Source organism: Balaenoptera borealis, assembly GCF_965194805.1.
Source record: "Balaenoptera borealis genome assembly, chromosome: 18".
Lineage (NCBI taxonomy): Eukaryota > Metazoa > Chordata > Mammalia > Artiodactyla > Balaenopteridae > Balaenoptera > Balaenoptera borealis.
In genome coordinates this window covers 2835230-2849885 of record NC_138877.1, presented here as the reverse complement: position 1 = coordinate 2849885, position 14656 = coordinate 2835230, and the positions used below count along the sequence as shown (strand labels likewise).

The 14656-nt window shown below is 42.5% G+C and overlaps 1 long non-coding RNA gene across 7 annotated transcripts in view; it reads right to left on the bottom strand.

Annotated features, from left to right (window-relative positions):
* Positions 1 to 14656, bottom strand: part of LOC309615413 — a 406281-nt gene that overhangs the window by 169954 nt on the left and 221671 nt on the right. The gene's annotated exons all lie outside the window — the stretch shown is intronic.

Here is a 14656-nt window from a genome sequence, read left to right as displayed (position 1 = left end):
AGCTTCTGGCTGGGGATCCTCTGTGGGGTGAGCTCACCCAAGGACAAGGCATCCAAGCAAATTACAGGGAGGAAGGAATTTAACGTGCATGAGGTTCTATTTGGGGTCTCCGTCAGGAGACAGCCCTCATCTAGACTCATGACGGATTCAAGACAGAGCGCACCATTGCAGCTCAGAAGTTTTTAGAAGTGCTTTTAAATTATTCTCATCTCAGTTACAAAGGAAGATGGCAGATCTCTACCAGCAAGTCGCTGAGTGAAACCACATGGGACAGAAAGTGCAGAGAGCGTCCTGTTAGACCAAAATTACAGGAGTAATTTAAGAAGTCAGAAATTCATTACCCTAGTTGGAATCTGACCAGGAAACCAGGATTAACTCCCCAAAGCCTTTAGGTAAAGTGCCAAGAACTCGTTAATGATCTAACCACTTAGGGTGTTAGGGTGCTGATTACCAGGGGAGGCTGAACACCCCTAGACCTGCCACTGGGGTAAAAGCTCCGTGTAAATTACTGTCACGGCTTGTGAATAACGTTGGTGTTTAATTCCTTCACTGTCTGTGTGAGTCCATTTGGAGGGAAATAGGAACATTTTATCATCATATATTTAATAATGAAGTAAAATTTAAACTCAAGAGAAAAACCCTTAAATATAGGAGAAAACATTTTTTTTCAGTCCAGCTTAGGTCTTAGTTGAACTCCAACTCAGCGTTGAAAACCAAAGTCTGAATGACAAATGACACACTGGAAAATACTGATTAGCACTCAGTGTGCAGACTAGAAATAGCTATAGATAAATATCCAAGAACTCTGGGAGCATTTGGCTTTATATGCGCCAATGCTTCTGAATCGCTAAAGCTCAATTTACTTGGGGTTTCTACGAAATTGAGCAAAAGAAGCCACATGAGAACAGACATGTTGGGATGACCGTGTTATTGTTCCCATCTGTTCATTCCCTTCCCTAGAAGATGGCCTTCCTGCTGCTGTTCTGTGGCTGCTGGTGCCTCCGTGTAGACAGACTATATCTCCCCACGCTACTGTATGGCTTGGCCATGTGGCTTTATGGGACGGATGATGAGGGAGCAGCTATGATTGTGTGCAGAAGTACTGCAGGCTTCCCACCAGCTTTTGTGCACTTTTCTTCTCTACAAACATGACTTGTCCCAAATGGATACTGTTCCTTCAGCCTAAGTCCAAGAATCAGATATCTGATGCAGGGCCAAGCAGACCCAAGGAGAGCTATGGCAGCCACAGACAACTGTAGTCACCAGCATGAGACGCTGAGAAGAAATAAATATTGGAGACCACGGAGGCTTAGGGACTATTTGTTACCGCAGCAAGGCTGCCTGGTACATATTCTTCCTTGGTGCAGGACCCATAAAAATCATGTCACAGAAAATCATCGTTCAAATAAAAATTGACCATAAGGACCAGATGAGAAGATGTGTCTGTACAGCGAGTAATACCCACTCCTCACTTGGAGGTGGAAAATCCCCATCTTCTCTACTTCCACATCCATCTGATTTACGTGTCACCGTATGATAAGACCAGTAGCTTGTGGTCATAGAACACAGAGCCATGATGTAAAGCAAGTTTCTCTGGTGATTCTTTACTTCTCTTATAGCTGTTTTCAGATCTTCTCCTACAATCTTTCAATTGTCCTGGACCCTCGTTACAAAATTTTATACACTCCAGAAACATCCTCCCTTCCTTCATATGCCCTGCGTCCTTAGGACTCATGTGACAACACATAGGAAACGTCAGGACTCCAAAAATGCTAAGAAGAGTTCCCAAAGTATCATGGAAATACCAGAAAATCAGGGCAGAGTTAAGAGGGAGTTATTTGGGTTGGGGGGTGGTAAAGATCTCTCTGGCACCTCTACAGCCATACCCAGACCACAGATTATTGGCTACTACTTTTAAACATAAAATCAGCCTGTCTGAAAGATTCAAAATGCTGGGGCAATTCCACAGAAAATAAGAGAACCATAAAATGAATCCAAAAGTCATAGAAACCCAATAGCCAGGTGGAAAGCTCCCTCAAGCCTTTGAAGAGGTTGGTAGGGGAAGACAGGGAATGAAGACATTCCTCCCCTCCTCTATTCGTATAAACATTTGCGATGGTTTTCTGAACAAGGCAGAGCAGCTGCTTTCCAGCCAGCGGATCAACGTGTGAGCAGGTGACGATGACTGCTCTCCAAGAGGAGCCCGTCAGGCACCAAAGTGCAAAGGGGAAAACTAGAATGTATGGGGTGAGTAGGTGTTGAAACAGCTACACAACATTTCCAAAAGTTCAGCGAACATTACTGCAGGTTGTGTCCTGGAGCTGGGAAAATGTTTGAATTGGGAGGGTTTTCATTTTTGCCTGCAGTGCTTCTCCAACTTTAAGTCCATACCTTCATCACTATGACATTTTGGGGGAAACAATAGCTCTCATTGTTCTTCCTTTCCTTTGTGAACTCTTATTAAACCCACAGAGTACACTGGGGTCTTTTCATTTTTCTTTGGTTTCCAGCACAAAACTCTGTGGCATCTTCTTTATTGACAGCCAAATGTTTATAAGCCTACCTTTCCGGGACAGGTACTTTTGACTTGAAATGCCATTGATAGATTGAATTATGTTCCACTTTCTCAAAAAAAACAATCCCATCGGCACAGTAAAATATATTGAGTTTGATGTGTTTGGCTGCAAAAACTTTCATTTGGCCAAGGCTACGTAGTCTGAAGTCTCCAAGTGTAAATTATAATGTTATTTGAGATGAAGTATAGAGTCATTTGTGGGGCTCAGGACGACACATGATGTAATCTTACACTCTATCTGCAGGTGTGATATTGGATTCTATGAGGACGGGCACCTGGTATCAATGTTCAGTCTGGCATTGTTTCAACACAGCCAACCATGGCTGAAGAGGACGAGAATAAAATAGCACCGAGCTACAGCAGATTTTTTTTTTTAATAAGAGAAACGATGAGCAACCATTACAGTGAGCTCAATGGTGTCTGAGTAGTCGCTTTCCCTGAACAGCACAAAAATCTTCCTCCTTACAGTAATACTCTCAGGGCTATGAGAAGACAGAAACAAAGCCATCTCATGAGTAATAATAAATGTAAAAATAATATGTGGATTTTTACATGTGAAAGTGATACTGATATTGAAGAATTTATTCTTTAAGTACAGTTGATGGCTATTTCCTGGGCCGTATGTTTTCCCTTTATAGCTAGTATTTACTTGAGGAATGTCTGTCTCTACCTCTAGTCTCTAAGCCAAAGGAGGGAAAGGACCCCGCACAGCACGTAATAGTGGTCAATGCCTATTTGCTGAAGGAGTGACTGAATTCACTCATGGAGAAGAGAAAATCACCATCACGTGTGAAAACGGAACCTACGATCTTTGTCCTGTTGAGATGTCTGCCCTGATGGGTAAGCACCCTAAAGATTCATCGTGACAACCAGATGTGTCCGCAGATGGAACATGGTCTTTTAAGTATCTAGAGGGAAAGAGGGAAACGTGACCTGCCAACGTGATTTCCAATCACCTAACCACTTTGACATGTTTAGATGTTAGGAAAACCTATAAAGTTGATCCTGTTAACGTTAATGGGAATTCAAATTATATGGCTTGATTAATGAGCAATCCAGATTGATTGGCATGATCAATCTGACCGGCAATTACCTACTCGATCAATCAGGGTGTGATTCTACACGATAGAAGAGGGCGGTCGAGCCTCAAGCCTCTATTTCCAAGGGTTCTAGGAAGAGGAAAACCTTCCACTTAACTTATTTAATTCCCTCCCTAAAGGAAGGAAGTGACTTCACTTGTTTAAAATTCAAAGATCTCAAAGTCGTTATCTCATTTGATCCTTGTAACATCCCCAGAAGGCAAGTAGGGATTCTGAGCACTTCCTGTGGAATAGGAGGCAGGTTCAGCCCGGGGGGATCCTGGGTCCCGTGTTTCTTGCCCAACACGGGCTGCCTCTCTAGAAGGTTCAGGGTCACTCAAGTCCCCACCTCGTCACATGTACTCGGGGCATGTTATCTTCAGAAGTGAGGTGACCTAGAACTGACCTGTCTCACCCCACTCCCTGCTGGTTCCATCTCGTGAAACACATGAACTCAAGGTAAGTTAATTTCTCCCATAAGCTCCACCCTTTTGAAGATCAAAGCTGGCATCTCATCGGCTCTAACTTACATGCCAGCGGCAAACAGAAGACATTGCAAGGTCTTCCTTCAAACAGAGTACTGGGTACACAGGAGGCTCCTCACGGTCACGTCCAACCAGATGGTCCAGCAAGCACAGAGAGGACTGAAGCCACTGCATCTAAGCAGGCTTCCTCGGTGAGAGTTTTCTGAAGTGCTGGTGAGTATCGGATAACATCTCAAAGCATTTTTTTAAAAATCAGGGAAGTGTTGTTCCTGCCTACATTTGAATTCACACCCTGTTGCTTAGCAAAGCCAACTCTAGGGAAGCTTTCAACAACTTTTGAGAAACCATCTCAAAGCCATTTTATACATGTTTATGGAGGGGTTTTTTATCCTTTGTAACTTCCTGGAGGAATAAAAATGGTACAAATCATTGAGGAAAAGATACATATTTATTCATTCACTAGTCAAAACTTTGGAATTTCATATAATGAAAAACAATATTGAAAGCTAGAAGAAAGAAAGAAACAAGAGGGAAACAGAGAGGTTTCCATTTCTCCCTACCAAGGTCCTGAACAGAAACATGGGGATGCCCGAGATGAAGATGTGTCAGGTTGCATGAACTTGCTGGTGTCCACGGGGTGAAGCTAGGTCTGCTGCATTTAAACCCATTAGAAGAGAGAGAAAGGTTAAGGAACATGTGAGGAACTAGTAATAGGCCACTTAAGTTTAGTCAGCTCTCCAGACTCGGACAGCCATTTCCCTAAAGATTCAGGGCTATGGTTGAAATGAGGCAGCTGAGAAACACAAACAGACACCAGAAAGATTTCAGAAAACATAGATATCCAAATCAAAAAAGGGAATGATAAGTATGTTATCAATCCTCTTGATCATTGAAAAAATTAAGGAATGAATGACTTAACAAATAATTGGTGAAAACCTAGAAATACAAGCGTTTACTGGGAGCATATAATAGCTGACCCAGGAAAAGGTATTATAAATGGTATTAACTGGTGGGTATTTAATGATGGGAGAAATGGGTGAACTGTTTTTTGTTGTTTGTTTTTTTTTTTTAGTTTAAATAACTGAATAATTTATAATAAAATAATAAAAAATTATAAAATGGTATTTACTTTTATGAATATTCCCCTAAGATTAAAGGAATATTATGAACATATTTATCTAAGTTTGAAAAAGACATCTGACAAGTTTCATATGATATTTTCGTATACAAGAAGGATAAAAACGGGATTGATTATGGTCTAACTCAGGGTAGTCCATGTGCTATGACAAACAACCCTTGATTTGCAATGGCTGGATATAACACAGGTTTATTTCTCCCATATACGACAGTCCAGTGTGGATCAGTAGAGGGACTCTGAGGGAGGCCACCAATCCTGGCTCAAACCTCTCTCCCTCTTGTAGCTGTGCCTCCCCTAGGTCTCCAGAGACAAGGAGAACTAGAAAGGATTGAGAAGGAGAGGCTTTCAAGCATCATGCCTGGAAGAGGCTCCCATCACTGCCACTCTCATTCTATAGTCTCAGGGCCACGCCTATCTGCAAAGGAGGTTGGGAAATGAGGTCCAGCAGGAGATAGAAGAAGTCAAGGAAAGCATGGAAAACATGAATAATAGTGAGCATCAGTAGTTCTCGCCACAGCCAAAGTACAGTGATGGTTGCACCTACAATGCTTTGATTAATAAACCTTATGCTGGATATCACTTGGCCCTGTTACACCTAATATTTTTATAAATAACATAATCAGAAGGCTAGAAGTGTTCCTCTAACTTTCAGATAACCCACAATTTGGGGGAAAAGAGCTAATAAGCTGGATCAGTGGCTAGCAAACTTGTTCTATAAGAGACCACAGAGTAAATATTTTAGCCTTTGGGGGTCACACTGTCTCTGTCCTGACTAATCAACTCTGCCATGGTAGGGCAGAAGCAGCCATAGACATGTAAAAATACGGGTGTGGCTCTGTTCCCCCCAAAAAATGTTTGCAAAAAGAGGCCACTGCCTAGATTTGGTCCACAGGTTGTAATCTGGTAATCCCTGGGCTAGGAGACAGGAATGAGAATCCATAATGAACAGTGTGATGGATTCGACACAAAGAGGATTACATCTAACCCAATTACATTTACAATTCTTCACGTAGAACATGTAGTTCTTGTGTGACATAACTTTACACAAACTCTGTTCTACCAAAACACGAAAGGAGTTAACAGTGCAGTGAGGCCACGTGAAGGTCATGAAAAGGGTGTGGTAACCGGGGAAGTTCCAGTTACACAAAGAGCCTCTCATCCCATCCTGTGACATGGCCCATTGTTGTGTGCCCCTAGGGAACACCAGCCAACTGTCTCCCAAGAGGCCATTAACTTGGTGAGTGTGCCAACGTCTCAGGATGGACGTTTGGCCCAGAAACCTGATTTATCCCTCAGAAATAGGGACATTCATGTATTTTCACCCATATATGTTGAAGAAGTTGCAGAAAGTTAGAATTGCCCATCAACATCATGGCCAGCCTTGCTAAGTGAGAAGTAAGCTTCCTGGCCCTGGAAGGGATCAAATAGCCTCTGTGACCCGCTTTCACAATGGTGTTAGGAAATTCTGGAATGGGAGGAAAGGTCAGATATGACGACCTTCCTGAACCTTATCAACTCTACAGAATGTGAATCTAAACTGCAAAATAAATGAGCCTCAGCTACTACTTTCCCTCTTCCATATTCACCACAACTGGGTGTTTGGGAAGAGAAAACATGTTCTCTTGAGAAATTTTTCCTGACACTGGTTTCAAAGTTCTTCCAGCCCTTCCATGCCAAACTACCACCCATGGATCCTGCCATAGAATCCTGGAATCTTAGAGTCAGAAAAGCCATGTGAAGATTATCCATCCACATTCCCACCCAGGGGGAAATCTCCTTGGCATCAGCACTGACCAGTGGCCATTAGCCTCTGCTTGGACACATCCAGGCCAGGGGCACAGGGTCTCACGAGGCAGCCCCACTCCTCCCACAACGCATCTGCTCATTGGAAAACCCATCTATGAGCCCAGCTCAAGCATATCCTCCTGCAAGTTTCATCTATTGGTCCCAGATTTTGCTGTAGCAAAATCATTTCATTTCAGTAGCTCTCCAGCTCCAGTTATCATTTAATTTGAAGTCCAGTCTGTGCTTCAGGCCAATACTTTGCTACCAGGCTCATACGAATCCACTCTCTGAAGGTGACAGCTCTGATGATGAAAATACTTGGGTATGCATGATGTCTATTATTATTATTATTAAGTATAACAATAACCGCCATTTATTAACTGCCTAGTGCTAAACAGACAGGAATCAGGTAAGTCATTTATGTGTATTATCGCTAATCCTCACAACCGTTATAGCAGGTATAATATCCGTTTTATAGTTAAATGACTGAGACTCAGAACAGTTCAGTGACAGTCAACAGCACAGTCAGGATGTGGAGTCAAGCGGGTCTGATCCTAAGAACACCCTCCTTCCGTCTGCCCTCCAGGTTGCTTGTTGCATCTGTCCAGGTAAACTGTACCTTTGCCCCATTTAATGGCTTGTCATCACACTTCTTCCCATTTGTGAGAACCACACTGTGTTGTAGCCCAGCGAATCAATGACTTCTAACCAGTCTATACAAAGCAAAGGTAAACCTAATAAATGCACTACCAAATCCCAACTAAGGTACGAAGGATACTTTGGTTTGAATCAAGGAGAGTTTCCATGAAAACACGAAGTTTAAAAGAGAATGTGAGGAACTATACTCGATATTTTGTAATGACCTATGAGGGAAAAGAATCTGAAAAAGAATATACATATTCATAACTCATTCATATATATTCATAACTGAATCACTGTGCTGTATACCTAAAACTAACATGATTTTGTAAATCAACTACACTCAATAATAAACAAGTAAATAAATAAATAAGAATGTGAGCATCTGTCTACTCCAGAGTGTTCCAGTTTGGGGGAACAGAGCATTACGTGTCGTAAGCATTTAAACATTGCAAATCTCACTAGTGTGTGTGGACTAGAAAAATCAAGAGAGACACCTGTGGACTATTTCATCCCAAATATGCTTAGCAAGGCTTCAAACAGTGTTACTAAAACTGAAAAAACAAGCCCATGGACCAAAGGCTGATGACGTGCAAGAGCCCTGAATCGAATGACTGATGATACGCAAGCGTGGAAAGAACCATTTTTCTAAACTGTTATACGGTGCCACCACACAGGAAATCCAACAGACATATTAATTATACCCGGCATGTTATCCCAAAGAGCCAGAGAATGTGCTTTATTTTTTTTGTCTTTTCGGGATGGGAGGACAGTACAACAAGATGATATCTGCAGATGATGCTGAGATCTGGGTGTGCTGTTTTCATGTGAAAAATCTTGTCACACTAATTCTTCCCCAAATTGTTATCTTCTCTGTAAATAAACCCAAACCTTCATTTCAAACAACTGGCCCAATACAAATAGCTAGGAAACTCAGCTCTGCTATGGGCCCTATTGCTCAACTATGCAAAACCTTTCCAAAACGACCCTACCCCTCTGAGTTGCGTTTTAATTTTTTTCACAAGCTCCCTCTTACGCACCGAAGTCCACGTTGGCTTATCATTTTTCTGCCTCCTGAAAGGAGATGTTCATCTTTCCTGGACTCCTTCCAATCCCGACTATAAAAGCCTAAGCCATCTTAAGACGCCTGGTTTGCTGAAAGAACCAGAGGGGCCAAAATATGACTGAAATGTAGACCACCTTAAAAAGTCTGAAAACACCGGGACCCTGGGTCAGAAGTTGGGGTCTGGTGTTGGCTGAGCACTGATGCGACTTGGGAACATGGGTGCAGAGCTAACGTAAAGGCACTGAGGTCTGACGCCAAGTCCCCGGCGGCCACGGGTTTGGAGGGAGACATACTGAGCCTTGCACTTGGGTCTGAGGGTGTGTCTGCCCCGGAGGTGCTCACGGGGGCAGCTGACGGTGAGGCTGCTTTGCAGACCAAGTGCCCTGGGGAGACTTCGGGCTGCAGGGGGATCCGGGGGGTGGTGCTCTCCACCGGCCCCAGGGTCCCCCAGCTCCCCGTCCCCTCACTTGGCCGGGCAGACCAGGCTTCTCGTGTTTCCTGGGTTCACCCCCCCCCACCTCACCACCTGGCACAAGCTCTCCCCTCCCTCTGACTGTGACTCTCACTTCCGAAATCAGCCCGAACAATTCTTCTTTGATGAGCTCGCCTCTGACCCCCGGACAAGGCAGGGGTCCCTGCAACCGAGCCTGTGGGCCGCGTCCTTGCCCTGCCTGGTGCCCAGCAGCCCTGGCGGTGGGTTCAATGACGACTCCTCTGCTCTGGGAACTCTGGAGCAGAGCCCAGCCCGGCCCGGTAGGTAGAGACTGGTTGACCCCCAGAGCCCAGCTTCCCTCTAACCCTGAGTGGAGACCGTGTCCTGTCATGTCAGCATTTCCCAGAGGACCTCCAACGCAGAGTATTTCAAAAATATTTGTTGAATGAATGAATAACAGGGGCATATATTTCTAATTTATAACATGACATGGAGACAATCAAGTAAGGAGCTATGTTTTGTCCTTTAAAAAATTCTTGTGTTTTTAAACAAAATGCCCACGATATAAAATGATTCCTCGAAGAACAAATACACTGTAGCCCTACTTTCCTCTTTCTTTAAGACCACCTACCAAAAACAAATCAGTTATGACATGAAAAGTTCGATCAGCCATTGGTATGGGTTTGGTATATTTTCGATGATCACAATTGAAGGGTTTCTTTTTTTCTTAAAGTAAGTCCAAACTTTTAAAAAAAATCTAATTTGAATTTGGGAAGGCTCCAAAAACTAAGTGCATCGTTGTATATTTTTATCCCTAAAATGAAATGGATTTGAGGATCTTGTTCTGATGATCAATCCAGAGGCATTCAAACTAGTACAAAGCATTAAAGAAAAGAAATATGGATAGAAAGGTGAAAAAATAATCTATGTAGAATATGATCTTTCCAAATCTGAAAGCAGGCATTATGTCTTAGATTTCTTTCTCTGGAGTGAAAACACACCAATCAGGAGTGAGACCGGGTGAGTGGGAGGAGTGAGGAGGGGAAGCTTCCCCCGGATATTTGTGTTTTTAAACAAATGAAATGCTGACAACTTGATGGTAACCAGGTTGCTTTCTCACTGTTACCACAACGAGTAAAATTTACTTAGTCGGTACTTACGAGTGAGAGTTTTTTAAAAATGTACTTAAACTGTTTGTTAAAGCAGATGATCTATATTAAAATGTACAGATGTTAAAGATAATAAAAATCAAGATATTCTGGAAAGTATAGAGGACATTTTCCCAAGCTGTTTGCAATTGTTTCTATCTTTTTTTTTTCTTTTTTTTTTTTCCTTTTGTATTTAATCACCCGGTAAATCAGCAAATTAATGGCAACCTGAGTTCACCTTGGATAAATGCTCATACTTTCCCTAGATAGAAACTCCACCAGGTTTTAACTTGTTAAGTATACATGGTGGCCCATCTAAAAGGAAGACAAGTAAGCCAACAGTTTCTGCGCACAGGTAGAAATGTCACAATACCTGGAGACAACGGTGACACAGCTAAGAATTTGAATATTACTCCCTACAACCAATGACAGCTCTGGCAGCAATGATGTAAAACCCTTCCACGTGCTTGAACTACATCCCTGCCTGGAGCTTATCAACCTGAAGGGAAAAAGGTCATTCAAACATTTTAAAATTCATTATGTGCTATCACTGCCACCTCTCCAGCCAATCAAATCCTGACTTCCTGGCGTTTGTGGGAACAGCAATATATCCTGCTACGACGGATCTCGGGTCTGAGGAGCATGGCGGCAGAGAGACAGAATCTGCCGGGTGAAAGTTCCCATCAGGCTGAGCTGCCTTTTCCGCAAGAACAAAGCAAGAAAGTAGAGAAAAGGAAAAGAAGAGAAGAAAAGAGAAGACACTGGTGCATGACAAATCACACTGACCGCTGACTCGTCTGGTCCTGCAGCTGTGCAGGAACAGGTTCCTTCCCCTGTGTGATAAGAAGATCCAATCCTGTAAGGTCCATCTCCATAACTCACAGTGCTTCATCAAGACTTCATAATCCTAAACTTTCCAGACGCGGCTCTTTTGCCGGAAGCTGGAATCCTAAACCAACAACCCTGGATTGAATTTTTTTTAAGTTGGACCCATCGGCGAAATCAGTTCCCATGTTTTACCAATGATTCTCTTCCCACTACTTTTACAGCACTGCCTTCCTGGACATCCTTGAACTCCACACTGGTACAGCTTCGAAGATCACGTTGGAACGACAGCAGGGTTAGGGGTGAGCAAAAGTGAACCTGAAAATTGGCTTCCTGGAAGTTTGACCAACTGCCCATCCTCAATGGTAACATCTTCTTTCTCATCCCAGGATACTAGCCCACGTGTATCTGCTCAGTGAAATCAACTCAGTATTTCAAATAAAATGTCAAAATAAGCTGAAGAAAGAGAGTGAATGTCTACCCCCTCCCCCCTCAACTTCATCTCCATGGGTCTTGATGTCAGAGGGACAGAGAGTTTCACAGTCAATTCCAGAGAACATCCTGCCCACCACGGGATGGCCAGGACAGGTCTATGAACCTTGCTACAAAAGTATGGTAGAAATTCCTGAAACTTCATGTATTCACACACACAAAAATAGTACTGAAGGCTTACCATGCTTCAAGCAGCTTATATCCCTTAAAAATATCAAAAGAGCAACGCACATGTGTTTGCTGAGTTGTGTGCCCTCCCATAAACCAGGCTGGAGACACAGAAGTGTGACCTTGCACTTGCTGCTCCCTAGTTCTGTGACTTACTCAAAGGCCGACGCTAAATTTTCTTCGTAATAAGTAAACATAAAATAACCTATTTCAAAGGATTGCTGGGAGACCAAAGTGAGGTAGAAATTCATAGTATAGTGCCAGACACATAGAAAGCACTCCATCAATAATATCAAGGATAGCATCACCACCATAATCGATATTGACATTCAGCATGGTTGGCTTTTATTAAGAAAGGTCAACGGGAGAGCACAGTACCTCGCAAAGGATAGAGCTGTGACCACACATAAGTCAAAGCTCTGTCACCTGACACTCTCCGAGGTGTTCTGGGCTTCTCTGAAGAGGTCAGCCACAGGTTCCTTGCTCCCCTGCACTCAGTATTTCCCAGAGCAAAGGATATTAGGAAAAAACCCTGAACACCTGCACACTGGGAGTTAGATGAGCAACTACACACCTTTCCTGTCCAGCCAGCACCCCCAGGAACAGGTTCACCACATCTCTGGGCACCGGGAAGAGCCACACAGACGAAGCCAGCGGGAATTCTCTCTTAACTAAAGACATGGTGCCCCTGCCCCTGTCCCTGCCACCCCAGCTGAGTCCACGTGGCCCCTCAGCATAACAAATGCATCCCAAATTTTCTTTTAACCCTGTCTCCAGTTTTCTAGTCCATGTATTTCACTGAATTTTTTAAAATTTATTTTATTGAAGAAACAACCTAAATGTCCACCGACAGATGAATGGATAAAGAAGATGCAGGGGGTGTATACACACACACACACACACACACACACACACACACACACACCAAAAAAAATGGAACATTACTCAGCCGTAAAAAAGAATAATGCCATTTGCAGCAACATGGATGGATCTAGAGATTCGCTGAATGTTTTCATTTGCTAATTGCTGCCAATTATTCTATTTTGTTGGCTATTAGAAGTTCAGACACTTTATTAACAAGCTCACACGTAGGGCTCCCTGGCTCTGAGAAATGCTGATGTGGAAACAAAAAGAAGCAATCAGTTAAAAGTTTGCTTTTATCACCAAGGAGGCAGCTCTTCATTTTCAATTAGGAATGACCTATCAAATAAATCATGCTTTTACAATGATTAGAAATACTCTGCAGATTATTTTGCCAAAAGGTTTCCACTGGAAACTCATATGAAATTAGAAGGAATTTGGTTTTTTTCCAATCTTAGCTGAAGATAAACAAAGCAGAGCTGTGAAGGTAAGGACGTCCGTGATTCTTGAAGCTTGCAGGAATTTGGGAGGTGTGCTGAAAAATCACAAAAATCCTATCCCTGATACGTTTCTTTTGCTCCGAGGCAAAACTGTTTGTAAAAACTTTCCTTTTGATTTTTGTTATCCAAATAATTCCAGCTTAAATTGGAACTCAAATATTAATCTGATAATGACACCGTTGAGACACATTCTCTGACAATTGATCTCAAATGACTTACAAGGCTTTACTTTACCCCATTTTCTGCATTCCTTTCCAGCCAGGGGTTTGCCTGTCGTTTCCACCAGCCACCCCCCTACCCACCACCTCCACCATCATCTGGGAGCAAAAGAGACCCTGAAGTGTGTGTCTTAAGATGATTACTATGTGCTCGGGAATATCCTTTAATTTAAATTTTGTCTTATTTTATTTTTAGCTTCAAAGCTTCTGTAGGAATGAACACCTGTCTTTCAGGGCATTATAAGAAATTGTCAGGTACCTGACGCACTTTGTTTTGTCAAGTCCTCCAACAGTGACACTGAGGATAGAAGTCACATTTTAATTAGTGATCAAAGCAAAGGACACCTGTGAGGCTGGGTGAGACTTCTAAATTCTTTGATATTAGGTTTACAAATCTGAAAGAGCCCTTTGATTCTCCTGTGTGTTTGCCCTTTCTTGGAGATGAACTCAAGTCTTTTTTTTTTTTAACAAAGGCAACACATTTAGCTAATCTGAGCACTGAAGTTACAGGCGACAATGTCCGTTCACACATCGATGCTTAACACCTTATAAAAGTCGTACCGTATCACGTAGGATGCTAGGGCACCATCCAAAAGGACCCCCTGCGCTGGACATCTGCTTGGCACAAGCTGCTTAAAATATAGGCACCCTGAGGTGTCTCAGAAACCCTGGGCTTGGACACCGGTGTAAGGAAACTGTGCTCGTGGCCTGTTACTGTTAGGGGAGAAGGTGGGACCCATGGACACAACTCAGATTCAGGGTCAACAAGAATCAGTCCGTGATGTAGGCAGAAATCAGTTACTTTACACAAACTAAAATACATACCTAGATGTATGTGTTTACATGACATGCGATATCAACCTACTGATATATAATTACTAATATAATATGCAAATCAACAAGTATTAATATTGTAACATTAATATACTAAGTTCACATGTTACAGCATACATATACTATTATATCATATATATATGATATGTACTAATAATATAGAGAGTAATTTTATACACATACATGCACACTAATAATGTCTGTGGTGAAAATGGGACAATTGAAACTCAACTATGAAGTTTTGCACTATAGTTGGGAATCTCTGACTGGCTACTAGAAATAGTACTTTAAATACTTTACAAGAGTGGAAATACCAAAAAGTATACAAAATAAGATCCAGAAACAGCCCCCCCCCCCATATTTTGGTGTACCTTTATGCAGTTTTTTAACGTGGACGGAATTTTGCAATT